Source organism: Notothenia coriiceps, unplaced genomic scaffold (assembly GCF_000735185.1).
Source record: "Notothenia coriiceps isolate Sejong01 unplaced genomic scaffold, NC01 NC01_scaffold00000339, whole genome shotgun sequence".
Lineage (NCBI taxonomy): Eukaryota > Metazoa > Chordata > Actinopteri > Perciformes > Nototheniidae > Notothenia > Notothenia coriiceps.
Window position 1 is genome coordinate 2,485,876 of NW_011333040.1, and position 6,977 is coordinate 2,492,852.

General features: G+C 38.5%; 1 protein-coding gene across 6 annotated transcripts in view; it reads left to right on the forward strand.

The window, feature by feature from the left end:
* The window catches only part of plekha5 (pleckstrin homology domain containing, family A member 5), an 85,013-nt gene that overhangs the window by 2,786 nt on the left and 75,250 nt on the right, over positions 1-6,977 (forward strand). The window lies entirely within an intron of this gene.

The following is a 6,977-nucleotide window of genomic DNA, read 5'->3' on the forward strand; positions in this document are numbered from 1 at the left end:
TTCATTTGAATTCAGCTGTTTTGTCCTTAAAAGCTGCAGAAGAGATTGCTGCTTTTTTTGTATGACTTCCTTTGCTCTTCTACATGTTCCTTAGCTGTCAACAGAGGTCACCGTGCTGTGTGCAAAATACAAGATACACTTTATGTACACAGGTTTCACAGAGGATTCAGAGAGTATAGACTGTGGGGCTTAAGGAGATACACGGACAGATAAGATCATTTTATTGGTTCAAAACTTTATTATTTCACCACTTAATATATGCATATAATCTAATACAGCCTATTTGTTATGTATTAGCTCAGATGATGACAGTGAACCTAATATCATACTGTGCAATTACAACAATTTTAAATCGGCTTCAGTCATCTTGATAGCAATAGAAAGCTTAGTGATTCTTTAACAAACTAGATTGGACAATTTACAGCAACCATGTGTTCGCTGATGCACCTGTGCTCAGTGGTTGTATTCGTTTTTTCTTCAATGATTTGAAGCAGGTGAACAGAATGGAATCCTTTAGTAACTTGTTTTTCCGACCAGTACAATGGCAGTTGGCTAGTAAGATACCAAAGCACAGAGAAACAGCCTCAGGATATATCCCTGTTATGACCTTTAATGAAACAGTTAAAAATGCATTAGACCTTCTTGTGTTCCCCTCTGTCATTCATTAGCGGTGCATGTCACATACCTATAATAGCTGTCATTTGTTTTTGAACACTACACAAAAGGGATTAACTGAAAGCTAAACTGTGAGCACGACAAATTAAGTGTAAACTTATTTTACATAGCCCGTATATAAAAAATGTTTGCGGGCCCGCAGAAAATACTAGAAGGCATACGACATACTCCACTGCGTGCTAAGTGGGGAAATCTAAGCTGATGCAGATTTTGTGGGTGCAATACAGATAATTGGCCCACATGTGACAGAGGCTTTGTTTGGACTGCTTTAGTGACACTCATTTTCCCAGGCTGTGTACTGGGACTAACCCATGCGCTTCCTCTTTGTTGTTTACTTGACAAAAGCTTTCAGAATTCCAGTTGCATGGTCACTGCTGTGTGCATGTGTATTGTGTCATTGAGCTGGCGGATAAACAAGTTTTGTCAAATCAAGGAAACAGCTCAATTTGTCAGTATTTAGTGATGAAGATAACTTGAGTAAGTGGCCTATGAAAAACCATGCCTGGTCATTTGCTTGTGACTCATTCCTTTGACATAGAGATTTGTTGACAAGTTTATGTGATAACAGTCTTGGACAGTACTTGGGATATTTTAAGGCTTTATGTGAGGTTGCCAATAAAAGACTCGTTCCTAAGCCATTAGCCTGATGGAAGCTGGATACATATATGCTGTATGTTATACAGTAGGATATCATTATGTTGTCCTCAATTTGGTATTGTTTATAATTAGTTCAGTTTTTGCATTTTGAATGTTCATAAAAAAAGGCCTAGTTTAAACACAAAAAACCCTCTCCTCTTGTTGTCAGACCTACTGTATATACGTTGAACGCTTGATCATCGATACATTTCTATGACTCAGGTCTGTTTGGAGCCTGCAAAGGGGGCTGGCCCATTCCCATTGGCTGTGTGGCTTGGCTGCTACCATCGGGTTACACAGCGTGAGCATGGAGAAACAGATTGTGCTGACGTAGCCTCCTCTGACGCGATGTGTTTGGACGGATGGAAGGTGCTTCTTGTTGGTGTGATAGTGTTTACCAGAGGCATCAGAAGATTTGATTATTTTATGGCACTGTGAGTTTTGAATGAGTGAAGGTCAGCGCAGATGGTAATTGAATCAGTCGTGGCTTATTGCTCTCCTCAGACAGAGCACTCTCTTTTGAGTTGCTGTGTTTTTTTTCACGTGGACCAATGCCAACACGACTCTTTAGTTCGGGGAACTAGGCTCTGTGTCAATTGGACAGTACTTGCTTTACAACCAACAGAGTGAGATAATGAGGAGGTGCAAATGTGCAAACCATTAGCCTCTTTATTTAATTCACAGACAGACATATAATTAAAGCCATTGTGTTGAAGCTGTGACTAATGAAAAAAGGGCATGCTTTTTAAAACTTGAGCTGCCTGCTGCATCTGCTCAACTATTATTTTCTTTTCAATGGGGCTTGTTTGTTTTGTCTGAAGAACACATACCAATAAAATACATCTACTTTGGCTCATTGAGGAGAGGTCAATAGCAGCCACCCATTAGTCATATTCAATTCAACTTTTCCAGCCAGGAGCTTTTGGTCCTGCTCTCACAACTGCGTTCAGATATCAGAGAACACTTATTTCCATCAAGCCATTCTACCGCTGCTGAGAATAATCCGACACATCCGAGTAACTCTTTCCCCTTTAGATGAACCCGCTTGTTATTCGGTACCTTTTGTCCAGAGCTGGGAGGCTTATCTCTTATCGAACTATACATCTGTGCATTGAACCACAGCTGGGCTCTCTGATGCTGAAGACATCATAGATATGGACATACTGTATGCTGCATACGCTCTATGAAGCATGCTATACAGTAGGGCTGCTCGATTATGGCAAAAAATCTTGATTATTTGGCTCAATAATTGATATCACGATTATTAAAAACTATTTACTTGGAAAACATCCATTTATTGAAAACAAATGTGAATAGTATGTTTTTAACAGTTGATTACCCTGAACTTTAACTATAATTGAACTGAAAAACCAATAAATAAAAAATAATAATAAAAAAATAAAAATAATAATAATCGTTTTATTTCGATTATGTTGTTTTCATAATCGTTGGTAGCCAAAATCGTAATTGCGATTAAAATATGATTAATTGAGCAGCCCTACTATACAGAGAGTCATTTCATTTTCATGAAATTTCCTCTGTATGCCCTTCCTGGGTCAACAGCACTCTAAAGCCACCCAGAGTGCAGTTTCGGGTCAGTCTGTTTTTGATGTGACGAAAGCAGGGTTTTGATGAGTGTGCCATCTGGCAGATTTGTGTTTTCTATTTTATCTCTGTAACACATAATCCCACATTTTAACTTAAGCTTCATTTTGAGCAAGACAGGGGACATGATTTGGGCAATTGAAGGAGCGTTTGGTTAAAATGTTTGTCTGTCACTGTGTGCTAATGAGTGCTGCTGACCTGTGACGACCTCTCAGAAGTGTTTATCAGGTAAATGGGGGGGACGTCAGTTTCCCACAAGGCTTCATAATATTTTGGTAGGGGAGTGATGACCATGATTACAACATCGATTACAATCGTTGCCTCATGGATGCATGAACTGTTTACAGCAATTATTTATGAATAGACAGGTGCAGATCTCATAAGGCCTTCCTCTCCTTGTTTGCTATTCGTGTCTCATCTAGTCTGTCTGTAAAAGGAGGTGAACTGCTGAAGTCAGGGCTAACTGATGTAGGTTACACAATGACATAGCTGAAGCCTTTTTAAGAGAATAATGAGTGCGTAATAAATACAGTGGCATACTCAATGGCTAAAGTCTTGCTTTATTGCTGCCCAGTTATTAATGATCCATTTGCTAGCATTATGTTAATGAATGTTGAGGGCAATGAACCGCTTCCAATCATCATTATAAAGTGCAACTAGAAACATCAATATTGTACTAATCTGCTCTCAACCTCCACTTTCATTCAGATGTTTACTTCTATAGCTGCTTGATTCATCCCTCAGAACAGAGCAAAGCACGTCAACTGAAATGTGCCCAATAATGATAACACATCTCATTAGTTGGATCTCTGTGTAGCTGTTGGCTCATTTTGGGCTTTGAAGGTCCACGCACTTGCTGACTGCACATTTAAAAGTAATGCATCCGGTTGCTCTCATGTGGATCAATATTCAGTTGTGGTAATTGTCACTAAAAGATCAATAAACAAATCACCTTTTTGATGACTGTTTTAAAAAACGAAACAATTAGAGCCTCGGTTCATCCTAGTGACTAATGTGGTAAAAACGACTATTTTTTCGATTTTTTCTTTAACTATTATTAAGGCATAATAATTTACTTAGAGATTTTTAAAGCCAGAACAAGTGGGAGATTTCGTGATGCTTCTGTCAGAGAGTTTCCCCTAAAATCTGCAAACTTGTGAGCACATAGCTTCTCATTTAAACATCCAGCAGATACAGAGCAACATAAGCATTCATTGGATGATGTGCTTCTGGACAGCACCAGTCAATGCTAAATCCAATATGCAATCCCTTTTAGCTTCTTCACCGCTCCTTGAGGGACATGTCTGGCTTTTCTCCTGATAAATGATACACTCTGTTAACCACTTATCTAATAAATAAAATAAAAATGAACTCGATAACTTTTCTGACCTCAATGAATTGCCGTTTACATGCGTGTTTGTCTACATAAGGATGTGACATTTTAGCCAGGTGCGCTGTGGCTGCCGGCCAGGCGCGCCGTAAGCGGCGAGGCTCACACACAGCCAGGTCAGGACAGTCGGCGTGCAGCAGTGTAGCAGCCAAATAAATAATATAGAGACAAGCAGGAGACAACGTGTGACTTACTCGAGGGGAATTTGGAGTTAAATGGAATTGGTTGCATGACCTAACTCCATCTCCGGTGTGGGAATATTTTGGATTTTCCAGCCAAAGTCTATTTAATTTATTGTTTTGGTTGTGTGTGATTTAATAATTTTTAATAATTTAATGTATTTGTTTTATTTATTATATATAATTTATATATTTGAATATTATTTCACATTTAATTTGCAATGTTGAATGTCCAATAGGAAGTTCTGTTTGAAAGGATGTACTTGAATTATTATGATATATTATCATTATGTCAGTGGTCTAAAATGGTCTTACAACGGTGCCGACAATATTATCGTTTATTGCAATAATTTCCGGGAAAATGTATCGTCCAACAAAATTAATTATCGTGACGGGCCTACTCATTGTTTTTTAAGTAATCACTCAACTGTTTTGCGACTACTTTGTCAACAATTTTTGAGAGGAACGGAAGATTAGAAATAGGTCTATGCTAAAACCTCTGGATCGAGGTTGTGCTTTTTAAGAAGAGGTTTTATCACTGCTACTTTAAAGATTGTGGAACATAGCCTGATAATAAAGACATATTCATAATATTTAATAAAAAAGTGTTAATTAATGGAAAAACTTCTTTTAACAGCTTAGTTGGAATTGGGTCTAAGATACACGTTGATGGTTTGAAAGAAAGAATCATTGAATTCAATTGTTCAAGGTTTATGGCTGAAAAGCATTCTAGTTTACTATCTAGAGTAATATTAGAGCTTAGGTTTCCGGGAGCTGTTGATAACACTATACTGGTCAAAGGCAAGAGGTCATTCATTTTGTTTCTAAGAGTAACAATTAAAATAAAATGATCAATTTGTATTAGTTTCCTCCCTTACATGCAGACATGCTATCGAGTTAAGTATTGATGGAATCTCTTCCTTAGATTTGGCTATAGCACTAACAGATAGGTTTCTGCTGCAGGAGCTTTTGGCTAATGCTTTGTAGTCTAGTAACAGTACTTCAAAAGTTACTAAGAAATGGTCGGATAAAGCAGGATTGTGCGGTTCGACTAATAGTTGCTCAATTTCAATACCATAAGTCAGAACAAGGTCGAGAGTGTGATTATAACAGTGGGTTGGTTTATTTACACTCTGACGGAAACCAATAGAATCTAATAGAGTTAAATGCAACAGTAAGGCTATTTTTATCGTCGTCAACATGAATATTGAAATCACCTATGATAATTACTTTATCTGTTTACGGTAGATAAGTGAGGGAGGAGAGAGACAGAGCATTTTGGTTGGTCAAAAAGAAAGAGTGAGAGGTGGTGTTTTTCGGAAAAGGGTGAGAAGGAGAGAGAGATCGCCTTAGTTGGTAAAGACAGATCTCATTTGAGACCAGTAAAATTGAAGAGAAAGGTGGTAAGAATAAAAAAAGATTTAGACCTGTCATTCGAGACGGAGGGGATTAACTGTAGCGTGACGATGGGAGAAGTAGAGTCCAGGGGGAAGTTTCCAACGTAAACGAGGATAAGTAACCCGTACCATAAAAAAGGTGAAATGATACCAAGAGTGATCTCGTTTTAGAGCAAGATATAGAGAGGCTACAGAGGAAGGAGAAAGGAGACTGTCTTATTGGTCTAGGGTGACCCTTAACTTCCCGTAATCCTTCCTTATGCGGGCCCTACTGATTGACGAACGCGGCCATGCGCGGCCTGACTGTCTCTCTTGGATTGATTTGACACACTGTCTTTCCTGACTGTCTCCGACCTCTCTGACCGCGCAAACTGTCACTCGTCTGGTTTCATTAAATTCTACCCACCTGTGCTTTCTGTCTACGACTACCTACGCACACTGTCACGTGCTACGGGACAACATTCCTGTCGTGGGCTTCCGTTGAGAGCTGACACAACGACGATTCCACTATTCCGATCAACCAGGCTGGACGTGTATTCTTATAATGAGCACACAGTGACTTTCTAACGGAGTGTACAAGAAAGGATAAGTGGACATTCTATAGAAGGGTACATCCGCAACAAAAAAAACCCAACGAAATAGTAATAAGATTTGGGTTATACATCCTTTTTCATAAACAGTACCGATGTTTTTCCTTGTATAAACTATCACCACCTATTTATCTCTCAATGGGATTTCCGGAAACAATACAAGATATAAAAAACAACCTCTTTTTTTGATTTTTACCGAGTAATTATTTTTGTCGAGTAAACATTCTGTAGTGAAGCCAACGGTGTGAAGCCCACCGGTCCAAAATTTTTTAGGTAAACCCGACTACATGAGGTAATAAATTAAGTGGTGATCATATATTTTCTCGACGTCTCGTAGCCAGGTTGATAATGACAATTGTAAATGTTGAGGTAAAAATGTAGGGGGAAGAAACAGAAAAGTATACTCAAAGGGAGATTATTCAGATAGTGTAGACCTATATAAATACACAACCATATCTGAACAATTTTCTTTCTATTATCTACATAACAGGGTTAGGAGCAATTC